The 11,132-nt window shown below is 43.7% G+C and overlaps 1 pseudogene across 1 annotated transcript; it reads left to right on the plus strand.

Annotated features, from left to right (window-relative positions):
* Positions 1-1,053: 1,053 nt before the first annotated feature.
* Positions 1,054-11,092, plus strand: LOC147150230 (uncharacterized; annotated as a pseudogene). The gene is made up of 12 exons (XR_015086127.1): positions 1,054-1,125; positions 2,356-2,461; positions 4,605-4,669; positions 5,517-5,668; positions 5,773-6,607; positions 6,692-6,986; positions 7,813-7,974; positions 8,301-8,496; positions 8,749-8,946; positions 9,059-9,201; positions 10,373-10,508; positions 10,882-11,092. The product of XR_015086127.1 is annotated as an uncharacterized LOC147150230 (transcript).
* Positions 11,093-11,132: the final 40 nt, after the last annotated feature.

Below are 11,132 nucleotides of genomic sequence, written 5' to 3' on the forward strand. Positions count from 1 at the left end.
AATGGCTCCACAGACTCTCTAAGCCTTTTCACGGCCTTGTCACGTTTGAAATCAAATCTAGGAACACCTGCTAAGCAGGTCACCTGCGCAAGCATCAGCTGACAACTGCTTCATACACACAAACTACTCATCCAAGTTCAGTAACGCAGCTCTCTTGTCTGCAAGGACAATAAAAAAATGAAATAAAACATATGTTTAACAAGAATGTTTCAACCCTGGACTTAAGTGCAAAGTTGCCCAAGTATGGAAGCACAGTACTGTATATGTATTTGTTCTAAGTTTCAATTCGAATTTGTCACACAATTTTTACCGTCAAATTTCGAACGCTAATATTTTACCATTAAAACATGTAACAAACAAAATATCAGTGTAAAATATTCATTGTCTTAAATTCAAACTCAGGCGGCACAAGATATATCTGTGCCAACTAAATTTGAATTTAGTGAAAGATCTTTGTGCTATCTGAATTTGAATGTAAGATTCTTACACTATTTTCTTTAAATAGTAAAAAATAATTCAGTGTTGTGAATGGATGGTTACAATTTTCAGTGCTAGAAAATGTAGTGGTTAAAAATGTCAGTGCATAAAAATGTGATGTCTTGGATTCAAAACCATTAGACACAAAAATACCACACTCAATTTTATCTTTACAAAAAAATCTGTTCGAAATCCAAACTCAGATTCCACAGGTATGAGTTCGCATACTTCTATGAGCATAAACCGGAGGCCAAGGCAACTGAATGAACGTGGGGGCGAAGAAACGACGTGCTAAAACTACGGCTGCACGTAGGTTAAGAGCGCGTGTCCATATTGAGAGCAGGGCAGCAGCCGTGGACGCTAAAGTTAGAACACAAAGTGCTTTTATAAATAGACATCGGTTCTCACATTTGAAGACTTCAACCGGCGTTAAGGTCACAGAGTTGTTCTGACTGCTGCATCATTCTGTGTGCGTTGTCAGCAACCTGCAAGCAAAGGCATTTGGGCCAGATCCGGCATGAAGTTGGCACCGGTGGCATTCAGTCGGCACTGGCGTAACGTCATGTGAACCCGAAAATGGCCCGGTACCGGCAAAGGCTGCACCGTCTCGACTCTGGCGAACAAGATGTGGGCCAGTTGTTGAGCGAAGTATCTGGCCCAGAATTCAGTTTCGAACTCCGGGCCATAAAGTTATAGCGAGTCTTCTTTTTTCAACACGCAGTATTATTTTACATCACAGATGTAAGAATTGTATTACATCATCACCACACGCGCTCGCTCGTGTGCACACCATTACGATGTGACATGCTTGTTACGTTTTAAAGGTCGAAAGATGTCAGCGGAAGAAGCCCAGAGAGAAAAATAAATAGCAAAACCCACCTGCACTTGGCCCACATACCTCAAAGAATTACGGTAGCGTATCTAAGTCAAATCATATAACCATATCTGGCCACACTATATGTTACCTAGGTAACTGCCCAAGTATTTACACTCTAAAAAGTGTTGGGTTAAAAATAACACAATTTGGGGTCAAAAATGGACCGATCCACAATTAGGCCAACTCTCTTGGTTGTTTTTGCAGAAAACAACCCAAAAAATGGGTAGTTTGTACAAAAGAATGCAAGAAAGTGGGTCAAATTGACCCAATTTGTGTATCGGTCCATTTTTGACCCTGTACTATAAAAGGTATTTATTTATTTATCCATTATCGATACGGCTTATCCTCACAAGGGTCACGGGGCGTGCTGGAGCCTATCCCAGCTGTCTTCGAGCAGTAGGCGGGGGACACACCCTGAATCGGTTGCCAGCCAATCGCAGGGCACACAGAGACAAACAAAACATTCACACTCACAATCACGCCTAGGGGCAATTTAGAGAGTCCAATCAACTTACCATGCATGTTTTTGGAATGTGGGAGGAAACCGGAGTACCCGGAGAAAACCCACGCAGGCACGGGGAGAACATGCAAACTCCACACAGGGAGGCCGGAGCCGGGATCGAGCCCACGACCTCTGAACGTGCTTTAGTTATTTATTTAAATTGCTTTATTCAAGAACACAGTTACATCACATCAAAATAACAGCCAGGGGGAGATAAACAAACAGGAAAATAAATGTATTCAACAAATATATTATAATTTAGTTTTGTTTGTTTGACTGGTGCAATAGTCATACTACAACTCAGAGCTGGGCATTTTACTAAAAATTGAGCTTCCATCATCCGTCAGCACCGTGGGTACCCTTCCATCATCATCCGTCATTTTTCTGGGGGAGAAAAAAATAGTACTCGTCTATAGCCTGATCCGACTCTGCTTTTAAACGGCCGTCTGTCAGCGAGTCCGACTAAACATTCACTCACCCCACGTGTGACGCGTTACAGGTTAAGTCCGTTCTCGACGTCGTCGGCCGACTCGACTGGGACCACGTGGGTCGATTGAATATCAATTTAAATGTCATAATAGCTGCCACTCAACAGAGGGGACAGAGTGAGAAAGACCTCACACTTGATATACTGTACAGGACTCAATGTTGTCCATTGAAGGCATATGTCTGTTTAACCCGTTTACGTTCACCCACAAGGCAGGGAGAAGCAGAAAACAATTTTTCAGGACATTTGATTTTTTTCTCATTTTCCTTGTGTTTTTCCATGACCGGAAAATTGGTCAATCATTTTTCAGGATGAGCTACAGTTACATTTTGTCAATTTTGGACGGTTATAATTCACAGAACAAGTGTATGTTCCTGTATTTTGTAAATGCAATGTTTGAACTTTCATGTCCTCCAATTCTGGAATGACGCACACGCCGCAAATAATTCAGCAAGTCAGACTGAAACTGAACCGGTAAAAGAGTGACTGATCACTTGTTCTCGTGCTCAGTGCGGCCACTTCTCCAAACAGCCTGCACACATTTCCACCACAATAATCATTCCTCCTGTTTTCCATAACAAAGTTGACCTTTATCAGATAATTTCCACTGACTCTATTTGTGAAAAACAAATCATTCACTGTGGGGTTCCAAAGTAAAAGAAAAAAGGAATACAGACACACAACTCAACTAGCCAAACTACTGAATGTGAATTCACGTTTGTACAGTTTGAACATTCTAGTGTCAGGTCATTTTGTTGCGCAAAGATGGCTTGTGTGTCCCCATGTGTCTTCCCCAAACTTATCACAATATTAACTTGACATGGCAGTATTTGGTGAGTCCATCAGAACACACCAACATGACAATACCTCCTGTAAAGAGTTTGCTTCCTTGAAGAGCAAACATACCCAGGTTTGCCTCACTAGTAACATGGAGTTGTCCTACTAGTCATGTCGAATAAATGCTGCCACTAGTTGGGTTCTGGAGGCTAATAGTGCATGATGCATGCCTACAAGTTGGGCCTATTAGCGATGCTAGTGGAGCACATTAGTTCACTAGTAAGGTTTAATTATGTACTAGGACACCCAAAAGTGGCACTGGTAGTGTAAAGCAGTACGAATAATGATTTACACCTACAGGTTTCAAAAGGTAAAAACACTTTGCTGTCACCTTGTGGTATTGTGGAATGACTTACCGGTAATAAAAAGTGGCACTCATCCCAACTGTCTGGCAAGTCGGAGTGATTCCAATAATGGTGCTATTTTCTTTGAACTAGCAGCCAAAAAGTTGCCAGGCCATAACATGTGAGCTTCTCTCAAAGCGGACGAAAAGCGGGCGTGACACGAGCCGAGCGACTCAAATGCAACTAAGCGGATGTGTTGTGAATCATCCTGATCGGGTCCCCTGCTCGCAGGGTAGTTGTCAAAAACATTAACAACAAATATAAGATATGTACCAACCAGGACAAAAAAATAAATAAAAATTGTAAGAAACAAAGGGAAACCTTTTAACAGACTCATCGTTATACTGTTATGCGTGCAAATGTTTGTCCACCTCTAAGACCTCAGAGTCCCATTCTGCTGTATTTTCATGATGAGTAAGTGTATAAAAAAAGAATTGCGGTACGATCAAAGCGTGTTTTGATACACAGGCAGTGCCCTTTGGCATTAATGAGTTCACCTTTAATTATCTTAATTTATGCAAGAGAATGCCCACAGACAAGCGCGCCTTACCAATTGCATACTGGCTCCCAATTAACGCAACCATTGATTACATTTTGGCAGACTTCAAGTGAAGCAGTAAGACCATTACGCATATCACGAATACTTACAGACTTGTGTAAAACCTGTTAACAGAAACCAACGACAAAACTGTGAAGCCTGGTTTCAGGTGTGCACCCCTGAAACTAGTCCAACCTGTGCCACCAGATGGAGGACTCCATAGTGAAGTAGAAGAATTAATATAGTTTGAAAATGTGTATTCAATAGATATAATTTCAAACATGCCAAATGTTCAGGCAGTTGAAGTATATTTGCTGCTGTTGCTCAATAATCTGAGAAAAAGATGCTGTCTTATATTATTGACTATTAGATACAGTATGTATTGTAATGAGCAATGCTTGGATTGTTTAAGGGCAGACTGTTTTTTTTTGGTATGATTAGATTTGTTTGAACTGTTTTACCAAATGAAAAATACATTTGAAAAAAAGATATACTGTATCCATTCATGCATGTTCTACACTGTTTATGTTCTACTGTCGCAGGTGAGCTGGAACCTGTCCCAGCTGATTTTAAGGAAGAGGCAGGGTACACCATGGACTGGGTGCTAGTCAGCATACTGTAACGATATACTGTACTAGCGGTCTAACAAAAAATGATTTGAACCAGAAACTCATTTTTTAATTCAAAAGATGCGAGTGCATCGAATCGAACCGAATCGTTCAGCTTTGAAATATATCGAGATATGTAATGAATCGTCTTTTATTTGAGAGATATATATTGGAAAGAAATGGCACATTTACAGTACTGACAAGTTCATTCAAATGTATCTAAAATGACATCAACAACAAAAAAAGTAATTGCATCATACCTACTCGAACCAACGAATCAAATCGGAATCCGACTGAGTCCAAACTAATTGAATCATTCCACTTTCGTCCTTGGATCGTTTCGCACCCCAACGTTTTGAAAACCGTATTGGTCGTCGTTTGTGGAGAGATGCACCCCCCTATACAATACCATAACAAAATTCCCCAAACCAATGTGGGAAAATATGATATGGCCCGATGAAACCAAGGTTGAACTTTTTGGCATGATTCCAAAAGCTATGCTTAGTGCAAACATTACACATAGCATAGTGGTGGAAGCATCATGTTTGGGGCTGTTTTCTTTTCAGATGGACCTGGGGCCTTATTCAAGGTGGAGGGAATTATGACAAGTTCCAAATCGCAGAAAATATTAGCACAAAACCATCAGGCATTTGTTAAAGCGCAAGTCAACCCAAACATGTTTTTTTCAAGAATATGTTCCCAGCAGGCCCACTAGTTGAAACACGGCATTCTGTCCCCATAGTTTCACTGTGGGGATGGAAATGGAAAGAAGTGTGTGTTTGAAATGTCTTTTTAAAAGTGAACACAAACCCAGGAGTCAGCCACAAAAGGACAAATGGTGTCTAGGGAGCGAGCTACCCTGCGTACAAGATTGTTGTGTTCACAGGTTGCCAGGGCACAAGGGTCCCCGGAGATCTCCTGCTACAGGACGTTCTCCAGCGTGTCCGTTGACATGTATCACCTGGGAGCACATCAACACACGCATTTAGATATTATTTGTACAGTACACACTTAAGCAGAAGGCAACCTGGGCATTGCATCACCGCCTTGGCATCTATCCTGAAAAGATAGCACATGACTCTCATGACGTGCTTTTTCTTAGCAGACTAAGACCATGAAGGCGAAAGCTTTGTCAGTGAAGGAGTGTGACTGGATGTCAGAGGATTGCCATCTAGTGGAGGATCTGCCCGGAGACTCACACAGAGAAACCCTGTGTCTGCCGAACATCTTCAGGTCCAAGAAAGTCAAACCCTTTTGCAGGACTCCGACAACCGGTCCGGCTTACCAGGTGTACTACACGGCCCGAGAGCTCCTCCTGGAGGTGCTGGATCGAGGAGCCATGCGGGAGCTGATTAGGAGAGGCTCCGCGCTGAGGTGTGGACCTCCTCGACCTTCGCACGCTCAAAGAAAGGAGCAAGGCGCCCTTTTCTCCGAGGAAGATTATAGCGAGATGTTAACTTGCTTCTCCATGGTTCTTCAGGACGGTCTCGCTGTGGGAGAGCGGGAGTTAAGCCTCGGATTAGAAGCGTGGAAGGGGGTCCTGAAGAGAAATTGCTTCCAAAGCTGCCTGCTGCGTCTGAGCCGACTGGAGGACAAAGACAAGCTGGAAGCCTTGTCTGCCTTCTGCGGCCACGTGACCAAGCGCTATCAAGGATTGTACACGCCTGGCGAGAACCTGGCTGTGAAGAAATACAAACTTTGGTACCAGCAGACTCCCTGCTCACTTCATCTTGCGATCCTCTACGACATAAACTCAGGCTTCATTTGCAACATGTGCCTGTACGTCCCAGAGCAGCTTCAGCGAGGCAGGGGGAAGCCCGTAATTGTACAGGTGGTGGAGCAGCTGATCAGACCTTTCGGTAGCCACCGGCACCCGGTGCGGTTGGACACCTGTGTCAGGATGGAGGGCAGGCTCGTCGACATCTTCTCGGATTCAGGTGTCAACATTCGGACGGCAACAACGGATTCATGTTCGCCTGTGGAAACCACGTCTAAGTTGCACTCGCTATCCCTCCTCGCAGCTCATCTCAAAGGCTGGACCGGACCGGCTCTACTTTTTCCGACGCCCGACGCCAGAAGATCACAGGCGGACGTGCTGCTACCCGGTCTCTGGGTGACACTGCACACCATCTACATCAACACGTTTGTGCTTCACACCCTGCAGAGCTCAGGCAGGCAGGTGCAGCTGACCCAGTTCACCAGAACTTTGGCTTCTCAGCTGGCGTTGAACAACAGTGCCGGAATGCCGGTCGTGCCTCAGCTAAACAGCACATCATACCAAGAGATGCAAAGTCTGACAAATGTCCTGAAGCAAAGGTTGGTCTACAAACCCCAATTCCAATGAAGCTGAGAATCTTGTGTAATTAAGGGCTACGGTATATAAATAAATGTGACTCGACGAAGGCGCGCTGTTGTAACACATGTAGAATGTGGCTTGGCATTGTCTTGCTGAAATGGGAAGGGATGTCCCTGAAAAACCTGTTGCTTGGATGGCAGCGTATTGTAAGTTGCTCCAAAATCTACATGGACCTTTTGGAATGATTGATGCTTTCACAGAGGTGATAGATTTTTCAACTTCATCTTTCTTCATCACCCGGAGGACAAAAAGTCCATGATTTCCAAAAACAATATGAAATGTGGACTCGTCAGACCACAGCAGTTTCTCCACTGTGTATTCAATAGAATATAGGTTGAAAAGAATTTGCAAATCATATTGGCTTTTTTTGTGTTTTACACAACGTCCCAACTTGATTGGAATTAGAGTTTGTAAATGTTCATTTTCCCTCCACATACAATACATTCTGGATAAAGAATATCCTCATAAAATTGTCTCCACCTAATTATGAAAAATAGATCAGTTTTTGCAGGTGCAGATCTCAAGCCTCACCTCTGTATGCCTTCTGTTGAGTATGTTTAGTATTCTGTTTTGGTCTTTCTGGGATTTGAGATTCCCCCATTACCATCAAAGAACAACTTACCGATATATACAGTATTACATGTTTCTGCGGTAACCTGTGCAAATGTGGTGGAATAATAATGCCACTTTTTCCATAATCTCGATTGATTTTCGGAGGAATTCGCAGCGTGTTCATTTCATTGTGCAGTTCACTATTTACAAATTCACCTATTTGTGTTTCTAAAGCTTCTCGGAAAACCGACTCCAGGGGTGGGACCGACCCGGTGTGTGTGGTCTAGACAACTCTGGAAACTTCTGTTACTTGAACGCCGTGTTGCAGTGTGTTTGCTCCACGGTGCCCCTGGTGGAACATCTCCTTCATCACGACACCCGCAAGGAGTTGGCACGGTGAGAAGACCCCATCTGTAAGCAGTGGACGTTTTTAGATGGCTACAATTTTCAGTACTTGTGTGCTTTTGAGTTGACCTTTTCTTTCCGTGATAATACATTGTATTCAAAACAAATCTTTCCTCATATAAATCTTCACTAGTGAAAAGGAAAAATAATATGCTGAGTATTTCTTATAGGATGGCCACTTGTTGCTAGGTATGGGAACCCATTTATTAGTTATCCATCTGAAGTGGTTGATACCGACTCAATACTCAACGGCTTTCCGTAGTGTAGGTGACGATCACAGTGGTCAGGTTGTCTTTTGTACCACTCTGTCCTTTCAGAGGCAGGTGTCAGCTGGCCCAGGTATTTGTCCGCCTCCTGGAGCAGATGTGGCTGGGGAGGAGCTCCAGCTGTGCCCCTGTGGAGGCCAGGTCTTTGCTGTGTTCCATCCTGCCCCAGTTCAACAACCACTCTCAGCAGGACGCTCAGGAACTCCTCCTCCTCCTCTTCAATGCGCTCCACGACGACTTAAAGAAGGTGCTATGGTCGTTGTTTCCACCACATTTGCACAACTTCATGGGGGAATCTTGAAATATTGCGTAAAACAGCGTACGGATAATCATACTGTACATAAGGAACAGAAGAGGCCAGAGGGTGTCTTGACACTGGCACAAGATGTGCAACTGAGAAATATGAATTTCTAAATTGACTCGGAACATACCACTGGGTGTGGTGTGTGCAAAATGAATAGAAACTACAATCATTACTCTGGTTGTTTGCCCTTCACAGGTCGGTAGGCGCAAGACGCACTCCTCCAAGCAGCTGATACGAGACCAGGGAGAGTCGACCATTGTTTCCAAGTTGTTTGAAGGCATGCTCGGCTACGTGACGGTCTGCATGCAGTGCGACCACCAGACTCACAGCACGCAGAGCTTCACCGTGCTCTCCTTACCCATCCCCACACATACCAGCAAGTGCTCCATTCAGGTACATTTTCTGTATTTAGGTCACAATTAAGAGTCGCAGCACGGACAGAAGATTCTAAGATTCTGACACTACTTTTGACTTCTCGTCTCTTCAATGTGTCCATCTTGTGCAGGACTGCTTGTCTCTGTTCTTTGAGCAGACTTTGCTGACAGGGGGAGAGAAGACGCTGTGCTCAGTCTGTGAGCTGAGGAAAGAAACGGCTCTCCTCACTTGTTTGGACAAATCCCCCGAAATCCTCGTGCTGCACCTTAAACGGTCAGTAGGAAGACTAATTGCAAACAATCAATCGTTTTAGTGCTAACAAATCACTGAGTGGGTCTGGATACTGTTGTTTGTAAATGCAGAGCAAAACAGCTCTTGTCTTGGTTCCATGGGCGTAGATGGCTATCCCCCTCGGATTTATGATGACAACGATATCTCGCCTTGAATTTCACCACAAATTTCCAGAGTCCATTGAGGCTGCATGGTGTATGCTGTGCTTCAACTACTGATCCGCTTAGGATAAAAAAAAGAATGTCGGAATGTATAACTGAGTCAGAATTTTAACAACGCTTCTTCCTGGTCAGATCTCTAAAACTGGGTACACGCACAAAGGCAATCGGGTGTTTTTTGTCCCAATTTCCCTCTAGCCCACCAAGGATGTTAAACGCCCGACAATCTTATGAGATTATCCTTACGTGTGCGGTGTGTTTTTTATTCATTATTTGTCCCAATAATAGGGTCCAAAACCAGTCGGGGATGACAATCTTAAATAATGAACGTGTTCAATATTGGGTGGGCGGAGTCAAATGTTTAGGTGCATCCAACATTGAGCCGCGCCTCGAACTGCGCTCTGCATCCACGTGTACTCGGTCAGTTCTCAGCCAGGTGCACTAAAACAGCCCTTTGAAAAAAAAAAAAAAAAGGGCTCCCGAGTTCACCGACCGACTTCAATGTGATGTCACTCAACAATGGCAACTCCCATGGAGACACAGCCCGTGAATGGCAAAACATAATTTACAAGATTGTTTTATTAATCTTTCTTACTATGAAATAACGTCACGTAACGTGATTTGTACTGACTGTGTTGCCATTATTTCCCTGCATGATGTTATTTGGTGGAATGAATGAAATGCATTGAAGATATTCCTTTATTTATATAAATTAGGGGAATTATGTAGGTTTGCTGAGGTCAAAATGTATTGTGACGAACCAGAACAACAATTAATTTATCAAAATCAGCCATCAGTGTTTACATTCGCCTCGAACGCTTTGAGGCCGGAATGGGACAATCATTAGCACAATGCAGTATTAGCCCGTCATTTTTCTGCCGTCAGCTAAACGGGCGTCCGTCAACGAAGGACTGACGGACCTTCCGTCAGTAATGACAGAATGTCCACTTCTCTATACAGTATTACAGCTCTTGTCAACTGGATGTGTTCTGCAGGTTTGGCTGTAAAGGAAAGAACCAGGTGAAACTGAGGACTAATGTTATCTTCTCCACTGAGCTTGATCTGAGCTTGTTTATGTCCAGCTCAGCACAGAACACTTCCGGTTCTTCCTATCATCTCTATGCGGTCGTGGTGAGTAAAACCTTCTTAAGCAGGCTGAAAATATTTATATATTCACAACACAATATTGCAGCATGTTTGAAAAATAATAAATACAAAATAATATATGCAATCCCACAATTAATATACAAAAATGAAAATATCAACTGGCAACTAAATCATATGTTATACTTGCATTGGGAGCCCTGGCGGGAACGCTGTGGACGTGTCCGATAATTTTTGTGAATAAGGCCGGAAGGGTACGAGGTCGCGGACGGTGACCGGACCGGCGAAAAAGGGCCAAGTGCCCGGCTCTGTGAATTTGTGACATACTGTTCATGATAGCCCACAAACATCATTGTTAAGGGGCTGTCCTTTAAAAAGCAAACAACTTTTCCATCTTCAGAACCACGCAGGGCACCTGAACATGGGTCACTACACTGCTCTGTGCCACAACACCCTGACCCGAACATGGCACTGCTTCGATGACTCTGCCGTCCGGGAGCTAAACGACAGTCACGTGCAATCTCGAGACGCCTACGTCCTGCTTTACAGTCGAAAGCCATTCCGAAAGCCAAAGATTGTTGGCCTGTAACCCAAGGTCAATAAAAATGACATCAAAGAAGAAAACTGCTGTTTTGTTTCACTCTTCCTGCA

This window comes from Filicampus tigris, chromosome 3, assembly GCF_054856515.1.
Source record: "Filicampus tigris isolate MCC_2025a chromosome 3, RoL_Ftig_1.0, whole genome shotgun sequence".
Taxonomy (NCBI): Eukaryota; Metazoa; Chordata; class Actinopteri; order Syngnathiformes; family Syngnathidae; genus Filicampus; species Filicampus tigris.